The 10,763-nt window shown below is 38.7% G+C and overlaps 1 long non-coding RNA gene across 1 annotated transcript in view; it reads right to left on the minus strand.

Annotated features, from left to right (window-relative positions):
* The window catches only part of LOC141933632 (uncharacterized), a 31,451-nt gene extending 25,262 nt beyond the window's left edge, over positions 1 to 6,189 (minus strand). Inside the window, exon 1 of the long non-coding RNA XR_012626155.1 lies at positions 6,081 to 6,189. This is a non-coding gene — a long non-coding RNA (uncharacterized LOC141933632). The remainder of the gene's footprint in view (positions 1 to 6,080) is intronic.
* Between the last annotated feature and the right edge of the window lie 4,574 nt (positions 6,190 to 10,763).

The raw sequence follows: 10,763 nt of genomic DNA on the forward strand, positions 1-10,763 counted from the left end.
CACATACATGTATATATTTACCTTCACACATGGATACATACATATATGTGTATATATAGAAGCACCAGAGAGAGATATGATGAAACTGTGCAGAATTCAGCATATCACAGCTTTTCAGTTCGAGCTCTGTACAGCAGAAGTATTTTATTGTATTTTTTTAAATTTTTTTTTTTACCTTGCTGCTGTAGACAGGAGTAGTCTGGGGGAGGGGAAGGATGCCCAGAGGCTACTTCATAAAGCTGTGGTGTTGCTGCCATCTAGTGAGGTGCTTCCGCCCAGGGACACTAATACACACAGACACACACCCCCACATCCCGCCGGTGCTCCTAAACATTATCACTTCAAAGAAAATACACAATATATACATATAAGGCTGTATATGAAGCCATCGGTCCAGGCTATACTAGAGATCAAATTATGAACATGACAATAATTTGTGCACTGTGTATGAATCATCATGGGAGACCCCAACAGTCTGCAGTCTGACAAAGGGAGCAATGAAATGCAGCTTCTCTCCACCAAGCATTTTCACGGGAGAAAGGGACCCTTCCCACCCACAAGACATCTCTCTTTCCCAACCTACAGCCAATTCCTAGGGATTTAGATCACTCTGCATTAGGCAGGAATAAAAAGCAGAACCTGGGACAATAAAATGCAAAGTGCATAGAGCTACCACCTTTATTTGCAAAAACCCATGTGATTCATGTGTCTTATCCCAGCATAGGAAGAACAGAACATCCCAGGAAAGAGGCACCAGCCTTGGTGGGGGTCCATGTCATACCACATAAGGAGGCTGTAATCTTGTGAAGCTACCCCATCTCCATCCCCTCCCTGTGGCCTATCTTCACTTCCCCAAGCTTTCTCCTGGACTCACATCGCACTTCAGGGGTAGACGGGAGAGTTTAGAAAGAAGTCTAAATGTACCCATGTGAGAAAGGGAATGAATGAATGACAGCACAGTGTGTTAAGTTAGGAAGGGGGTTGGTTTTAAAGCTCTTGAATTAAAGCTCCAGAGGAAAGCAAGAGGCCTGGGCATTTGAAGTGCTTGCTCGGGAGTTCTGCTTCAACCCGCAGCACATCAAAGCAGTTCCTCCACAGGGAGCCCTAGACACATGGTTATCTTGCGATGCAGACATTTGGCATATTTTCCTAAATATGTTGAAAGACCTAAAGATGATACTGTAAAATTTGGTTTGCTAAAATGTCTGAGAAGTGATGGAAAAAGAAAGCACTTAAAGTGGTTTCTTAGTTATTAGCTATGGCTCATCATCTTTGAGACTTAAAATGCCAACTCTTCCAGGACTTTCTGTAACCTGGATCAAAGTTAAGACATTCAGCAGTCTTTATTTCTGTTCTTGCTTTATGGATTCCCTGCTGACTGACTTGATTGCTCATAGGTCTGAACCATGCAGAAATGACTGTTTTAGAGAGGTATGTCTTTTGGTTTGCACTGGGATAATGTGTCTTCTAAGAAAACATTCTTTTTCTGTTTCATTCCTTTTTTCTCAGGTTCATTTAGATTCTGCGAATAAAAGTGTTCTTATACTGTCAAAGTTCTTTTAAAAATATATGGATTCTCTCTTGTGCTCTAACCCTGCAACAGCTTACAAAGATTTAGCTTCATGCTCTTAGCCTACTACACTTTAACTTGATGTCAAGATTAAACAGCTATGTAGATCTTTGCAGGACTTGGGACTGCATTTTGTAAGTTGACGATCTAAGGCAGTGTTGCTATATTGTAGAAAAATATCTGTGAGTACTGCATTTAGCTGACTACCTTCTAACCCAGGAAACTGTCTGCCAATTGTGACATTTTCACTGACAGTTATCAGCCTTTTCCTCTGGAAAGATATAATAAAAATCCATAGTCTAATATTCAAGCTTCCCCTAAATCAATCAGTCAAGCAACAGTCTCTCTTCTATCCAACACGAGTGAGAAATCACACCCCTCCCTAAATAAAAAACTATAGATGCTAAACACTTGAAGCAAACTATTTCCAAACCTTTAACAGGTTAAAATCTATATGTTGAGTAAAGATAACACTCACCCAGAGGAGAATAGAACAGCCTCTAAAACCTGGACTGGGTTGCGATTTTTTTTAAAGAGCAAGAAACAGGGACAGCTTTCCAGAGCAAAAAGTTGAGGCAGCTCTTCTGCCAGATCCCTAGAATAGGTGACCCCAGATTACAGATGAAATATAAACAAAACTTTGTCCTCAAAATAAATATGATGGTTGCATCACCATCTCCTGTAATGGGATTGTCACTAAGCAGATGGTGAACTAGTGGGGTGCTGGAGTGAGTGAAGGAGAAAAATTGTTAGTGGAAGGATGAGACGATCAGACAGAAATGGCCTATTTCCATCAGAGTTGTGAGGAATCAGGTCTGACAAACCAAAGGATCTGGTTAAGCCTCAGTGAGAAAAGAAAACTAGAAGCCCATTTGGCTTTCTGGGGACCTTCATGGCTCCTTCACTGGTTTTCTTCCCTTGCCTTCCTTTCCCACCAAGCCATACTCATGTTGAACAAGCTGTTCCATGCACAGTTTATCACCTATAAAAAAGCCACAACCAACACACATATCGCCCAGGAGAGGCAGGAGATTCAATTCACCACTATGAAGAATTTATATCTGAAGCCTAAGTGCAAGGAGATTAACTGAGGCCTGTCAAGATACTGCTGCTGTTTGTTGTGCCATACCCAACAATAGAACTGTTGTTAATCTCTGACACAGGAGGGATGTATTATAGTTTATAACATTATGAGCAAGTCTCACATGCTTTCTAAAAGTACGAGAGCCAAAAACAGCAGAGGAAAATAGAAAGGTGGGACAGTGAAAAGAATAAACCAAATGAAAGGAAAGAAACATGCAGCTAAGAGCCATCTTATCCTGCTATATCTGTCCTCCCCTCTAGACACCCCTATGGAGCTATTTTAGTAAGGTTGGCTATTTCTTATATTGTAAGCTCTGCTGCTTGATTTATTGGGCCTTGGTTGCCTCAAGGAGTGAGAAAATCTCTCTCCCTTCTCAGTTCAGAACAGAAGAAAGTTTTATTACTGTCTCTGTGGCGCACCCTGGCCCTTTCTTAGGGATGCTATTTCTGGCGCAGACTGATTGAAAAGTGCTGCTGTCCCCCACATGGCTGCTGGTTTGACACTTTTTGACATTTCTAAACAACTCATGCTCTTCTTGCCAACTCCCTGTTGCTTTCTAAACCTTTTTAATCCTGAAGAATGCAAACTAATCTACTGAGAGAAGAGAAAGAAGCTGGTCCTGGGAAGCAGAGCTGGAAATGTCAGAGTGGTAGAAATGATAAATATACCTGCTAGGGAAAGAAAGCCAATAAGGGAGGGAGACTGTTAAAAGATGTCGCTAGCACTGTGGCCTGTTAACGTTATCTACTGTAAAGAAACGCACAGTATATTATTAAGCAGAACTGTGTAATATCTTCTTAAAAAAAGAATGGTTTGGAGGCAAGCACAAAGCATGCTTAATCAAGTGGAATAAAGCAGTGGTCCCTGAGGGAGATTTAAACTACTTAAACCTAAGCAATTCAAGAGAGTTTCCAAAAGCCTTTATTATTATTATTGTTCTGTCACGCCTGATGTTTTGAATGGAAAGGTCAAAGAGCTGATCATGTGCTAACCTGATTGTTTTATTTTTCACAGAGCACCCTATGTATTCGGAGAACATCAGTGCCCCAAAACGCTCCCCTCTTTTCTCTTCTCATTTTCCACCCTGTACAATTACATTTCAGCAGGCCTCCACATTCCAGAAAGAGAGAGACAAAGTTTCTCTTCTAACTATAACACCATAGACTAACTATAACACATACTATAGACTCCAATTTTGAACAGTCTCCTTTCAAATTACTTTATTTTCTTTCATCCCCAATATTGTATTTAAAAAAAAATAAAAGTCCACTGTCATTTCTTTGCAGTCAGAGTTCTTTGCAGAAACAGCTACTTTCAGTCAGGTAACCAGGCGTCTAAAGACAAGGCTTTCCATCTAGGTTGCGGGTAGAAAAATGCAAATGTGATTTACCCTCAAGCACCCAGCACTACCAGCAGGAAGCCCAGTTTGAACAAACTGAGCTGTAATACACAGTGAGGACAACGGTTCTGAGCATTTCTAAGTCATACCTTCCCAGGTGCCTGGCAGTCATATTCATTTAATATGCCGGAGGCAGCAGCGTTCCCTTCAGACTCAAACATTTCTCACTGACTAGCTGGACCTGGCTGCTCAACACCCTTCCACCCCGAGCACATCTATCTCCCAGTCCAGCACTGTTCCTCCCCATTGCACAGTCTGTCTGCCCACCAACTTCTGTCAGCTTCTGTCTCTTGCTGCCATTCTACCTATCTTCTGGAAAAAAAAACAACCCATACCTCATCTCCCAAGCCTTATTTATACAGGCAAGACTGTCAGAAACTGAGAGCTGAGTTTTTAAAAACATCTCTCTAAGGGCTCACAGAAGGTGTGCAACATTCAGAAAACCTGCTCCTCATTTGAATGTAGTTGGGGCGATGTTAAGACTGCCTAAATACCACCTAAGTTTCATTGGTGATCAAGGTGCCAGAGGCACCTGACTGGTGAAAGCCAGAAATTCAAGGATATGAGCAGAAATTAGACTGTTCAATTCTGACTGTAAGTCAGAGTATTCAGAGATCAGACAGTCTGGCACTATTTTTTTTATCCCTGCTGTACAGTAGAAGAATGGATTAGACATTGACATTTCAACATAATTATCCTCAAAAATAACTTAGGAAACACATCACCAAGAAAATAAAAATGTTTCTTTTTAGTGCAAAATTCACCACTTCTCTACCTTCATGGACAATACACCAGCAAAGAGCAAAACAGCCTTCACCCAGTTTCTTTGTTCCTACTAAAGGGCAAGATTGAGAAGAAATATAAAGACATCAGCAGTGACAATCTATATAGTAAATACTTCAGATGACATTCTGGGTTAGCTTTAAAATGGAATTTTTGTGTACTTTCTTTGACATTTGACAGCATATATTCCAGCACAACACGGAGGCTCCCTGCTATGAAGATCTGCTTATGACAAAAACTTCTAGAAGAAAGTGAAGAGAAAAACATTAAGGAACAAGAAACTAATTATAAGGTTCATACCGTCTGTGTCCATCAAAATCTTGACTTTCTCTTACACTCTTCTCTGTGACAGATTACTTCTGATGCAAACCTAGAAAACTGTCATTGAAAGCTCCTGTACAAATTGAAATGAAGTCCAAAGACCTAACTTCAGTGACCTTCCATTTTATACACCCCAAACAGAGGTATCTGTGTGGCTACTCTCTGTGGTGCAGGACTATGTGTACAGTGGCCATCTGGCCTGGAAGGAGTCTGACACTGGAGCAGAAGCAGCAATGAAGTGTGTTAGCAGTGCTGCTTACTGTTGTGAATATTAGTAATTCAGCCACGTTAAGCTGAAACTCACTGGATTCGTTAGTAACCCCAAATGTATAGTACAAAACAGAACTCTGTATTCCCTACCCGTAAGATTAATAAACACTACAAAGTTGCACTAGGCATCGCAGGTTAACCAAGGAAGAACAGTGCAGAGAAGGAAGCAACTCGGGAAAAACAACTAAAGAACAAGAATTTAGCCTGATCCACAGGATTTGCACAACTCCCCCTTTTGCAAAGCATCCAACATACACTCATCCTACTTATACATTCAAACAGCGGGACTTCGATGGTCTTTTGGTCTCAAGTTGTCTTTCAGCACACCAGTGAATTTCACCCATGCAGCCAGTAGCACAGGACCTGCTGAAAACTACCTTAAACATCCAAGGGCTGGAAGAGGCATGCACAGTTTCACTGCAGGCACAGTAGTGAACACAGGAACTAAACCTGAAGGTTTACAGCACAAGGCTCAGTTGTCAGCTCCATCACTGGCATGTAACATCACCCCAGGGACATCTTCCTTCTTGTCCATCCTTCCTGATTTAGGAGCATCAGTTTTTCAAAGGAAGATTGTCTCCTCCCATGTCTAGCACAGTGCAGTTCTGGTATCAAGGGACTAACGTGATATAAATAATAATGGAGGTACATACCATGTCTCTGTAAGGCAGTCTCCAAATCTCTTGAGGTTAGGATGACTTCTCCTCCCTTAGATAGGCAGTATATTCTTAATCTGGTTCCTATTGCTGTGAAACACATTTCCTTTGGGAGAGAAAAAATACACCTTCAGCAAATCTAGAGATAACAGACTGTCATTCGGAGGAAGCAGGTGCGTTACAGAATGTCTTACAACAACTTCCTCCAGCAGAACTTACTAGAGGTGTCCCTAAGCGAAGAACAGGAAAAAAAAAAAGCTCCCCCATAGGTAACCTTTTAAAAGGGCATTCTGGCAGTGAGCAATCATTTGACTTTTGGAGATCCCCGGGTTCCACAGCCAAAATCCCTCTGCTTATTTTTCCCAGACAGAGAACTCAGAAATGTAAAAGATCACTTTCATTATAAACAGTAGGGGTAAAAGCCTGGTTTTAATCCTTGACAAAGTCAGTGGTGAAACTCCTCTCAACTTCTCAAAGGCATTTCTAAATTGCAGAAGTTTTTTTTAAGTTTCTGAATTTTTTTGAACTTTTCCTTCTGAAATGTAGGTTTGAAAATATCTGTGAAAATTTTCTATATCAACATAATGGCCACAATTACTTGTGTACTATAGAATACATACAGTAAATTGCTACTACATAATAGTGAGCTACCCTCACTATTTCCCCTCCTCCTAAAGGTCACAGGGTATGCAGTTTGGAGACAAAACCTCCATTTCAATTTTCATGTTATTGCCATGCTCGTCTCCTGGGCTCATTTTTGGCTCTGAATTTAGAAAATTGAAATTCCTATCTCTCTGCCCATATACCCTGTATGACTTGAGACAGATTCCAGAGTCCCTGACACTTTTTTATGCTACATATATAGTAGAACTGCAGAACTGTTTCTCAGCTCATCTGTCCTCTTTTGTCAAGATTAATACACAGAAGTAACAGCTACCACAGCCCCTTGCCCAACTTTAGATAAGTGGCAGATTAGGTGGCCTAGAAAATCCATCTCACTCCACATCACTGTGACATGAAAAATTTAGACTCAAAGTGGTAGTCCATGGCAAGATTTATACCTCATAAGGGTTAGGACATTGAATATTCTTTACCTATTAAATCCTTCAATTTATCCTTCACTCACTGAGCTTTACAAGTGCTTTCTCTCTTATTAATTGTTATTAATTAGCCTTGAAGCAAATATTCCTTTAATTTCACCTTTATTTCCATTGTAATCACCCCTTGTACAACAGCAGCCTCTTATTTTTTCATGCTTGGTACACATATATTGGAAAATGGTTTTATCTACAGAGTCACACAGACTATCACAATTTATAACAGTGTGTTTAATTCTTTGGAACCAAACTGAGCACTAACTGCCTTGAGCTGTTTGGTGGGAAATTAGATTTGTGCTAAACAGCTTAATGCTCTGGGGAGTGCAGAATAAACTAGATGTGGCAATTTTATGTATTTCAGAACTTCAAAATGACTATATTTTTATCACTGTCACCAAGCTTGGATGTCATTATCTAAGATTTTTTTTCTACATCTTGCTGTCCCAAATGGATTTACATAAATAAATGGGGGTTTCAAAACATCTCTAATTTACACTTTAGACTTAATACACAGAATGAAAGACAGACAGACTATTTGGGAGCAGTTTGATTTAAATCTTACCTTTTAGATAAAACTACATCAGTGAATGTGATGTGCTTTCAGATGGGCAAGCTAAAAGTAAAAACTAAATTGAAAACATGGAAAAACACCTCTATCTTACTGCTTTTGCGAAGTGCTGCAGAAGGACAGATCTCTTGAATCCATTCTTTTCTGACACTATCCAGGTCGCATCAGGGAAGAGGAAAGAGACAAAGAAAAGATGCTAAGATTATTTATGCTCAACCATTTAAATGGGCATTCCAGCTGACACCACACTAATTCTGAATAACGGCTACTCGTGTATGGACAGAACTTCCTTATTTAAATTCCCAAATGCTGTTCATGTAATACGGTAATTTGACTCAATTAGACTTGATATTAACAAATCTTTTATTGCATGATGAAGTGCAATCTCTATTATGAAATTTCATAAAATACATTTATTGTGGCAAGAAATATATATTTACAATAGAAGGACAAAGAAATTATTAATGAGATGATGAGCTTCTGGAGCAGTAATTATGTGCCTAAAAGGCTGTGATTGTCACACAAGGCTTCCAAGGCAGGTCTCTGCAAGTGAGATCCATATTGCAATGTTTTGTGTTAAATTCACTGCTGATTCTGCCTCTTACCCTTCTCAGAATTGATAATTTTCCTGTCCTTAGCAATGCTGTGGAAAGATTAAATACTCAGTGGAGGAATCTGGATTTGCAGACTAACTCAGCATGACTGCTGAGTTAGGAAAATACAGGAACTTATCTTTGTGCTGAAAGTAGCAGAGTTTGAATATTTCTGTATTGCTTTAGTCTGATGAACAGGCAAGTCAAGCTTGACCCATCTGTCCAGTTGCTGTTGCCAGATATTGGCCTTCATAGGGCTAAAAAAAAAAAAAAAAAACCAAAGAGGGAAAAAGGGGGAAAAAAATTACTTCCAAAAATGTGTTAAAATTTATCTTATTTTTTTGGTGGAATTATCCACAAACCTACTTGATTAGTGGGTTTTTTTAATAATATACTAATGAATGAAGTAAAAATCTCTGCAAAGGCTTCACAAAGTCCTCACAGGACTTTCTACATTTTCGAGTCCTTGCCAATTAACATGTTTTCAAATAACTGGAGCTTTTAATAGGATTAGCTGTAATTGGGATTCATGTCATAAAGCAGAATTAGACTTGTGCCTGATGTGTCAGGGAACAAGGAATAACTGGGACAGAAAGACAGAAGTAAAAATAAGCTGGGCTATCTAATATATCATAGTTAAATTATTAGATCTGGAGATCCATATAAACCTGAAAATCTAAATACCAATGAGGAAAAAACTTGTCCTTCTACAGTTTCAAAAAAGTATATATACACCATAAAAATTTGAATCTGTAGAAACCTGGACTTCTAACTCAGTGCCTTTCTTAGGAAGAGATTTGAAGAACCAGATGCTGTCCTCATACAGGGTGACTAATTATAGAGACTAATATACTAAAGCTTTAATAAGGGCTATTGGCAAGTAATTACCTCCATTACTATTTCTATACTTATATCATTGTAAATTGTTGTTAAATTATGCCCTTTCCTGTCAGATGCATATCTACTAGGGCAGTGGTTTTCATACAGCCAATTTTTAATTTTGGGCAAGGTAGACACAGTCTATTGAAAAGCAGGAACATGTAATGAAACCAAGAACAGTACCTGTACTGTGTATGTAGATTGGAATCTTCGACCCATCCAAGTTGTTGATCAGCCAGGAGTTAAAACAGATTAAATGGATTTCATTTTGCAGTATATAATGGAAGTAATTTCTTCCCTGCAACCAGTAAGTCTCCAAAGGTTTTCATTAACTTCTATTCACTGCTGATAAGACCTAGAAGAAGAAAACTTGTCCAGCTGGTGATAAAAACACTTGGGCTGTCTTTCTGGTTTTTTATTATTATTATTACTTTTATTGTTGTTGCTGTAGTTATTATTATTTTAAACATATGATTATTTTTACCATGGTTATTAGTATACAATATCATTTAATAAATTGACATTATACTTCACAGTACTTGTATAAAATCAAATAATCATATTACTAAAACATGATTAGGAAGGGGCACAATCTCTAAACAAATTTTTTTTAAAATCAATGTTTATCAATATAGCTTGAATTTCAATGTTTGGAAGGGCAAGTGGGAAGAACAGACCTCTGTACAGATGCAACCACCACCACCCAGTATGAATCATTTCTGTTTGAATTCTTATGACCTTTCTGTGATTTCAGCACTTTGGTGAATCTCTTTCTGACATCAGTAATACTGCTCATTAAGCAGTATACAATCCAGTTTAAAAGATTAGGGAAGACCAGTTTCCACTAACAGAGAAAAAAACCCAAAACACAACTGCATCAATCACTGTAAGTCTTCATTTGGGCTATTTTAGTGACATTATGCAAGTCTGCAGAGTTGGACAATACAAAAATTCATCATTTCCAATAACATAAATAATTGTTCATTTTGGATATTTTTTTTTTTTAATCTCTATGCATATTTAAGTAGTTTTAAAATTAATAAACATATATACTGTATACAATGTTTTCTATGTAGCTTTACCTCAGACTTGGTTTTACAGGTATCTTTGGATTAGATTTCACTGTTTCTATAGTACTTTGGTAAACCTAGCTTTCTAAATAAAAGTTTCAACAAAAGGCCTTTGCCATGGGACTCTTCAAGGTGAAGCAGACTAAGACGACCATCTTTTTGTGTTATGTTTCTCTGACCCCAGATCAGTGCAAGGGTACATGGCAGTTCCCTTTAAGGAGAAGAATTGGAGAAAGCAACACTGGCCACCTGTCACAAGAGTTTCACCCAGATTGCTAGGATAGGTCCAATATAACAAAAAAATCAGGGACTGAGATTTTAGTAGAAAGATTTCATTTTTTTAATCTCTCAGAAGGAATTCTCCGCTCCATGTAGTTTTGTCTTTATATTGTGGGAACCATCTGGATCACTGTGTTTTCATACCATCTGTATGTGATCATTGAAACAAGCACAGAAGTCCCACAGCCCAAATG

The sequence above is a fragment of the Strix aluco genome, chromosome 1, assembly GCF_031877795.1.
Source record: "Strix aluco isolate bStrAlu1 chromosome 1, bStrAlu1.hap1, whole genome shotgun sequence".
Lineage (NCBI taxonomy): Eukaryota > Metazoa > Chordata > Aves > Strigiformes > Strigidae > Strix > Strix aluco.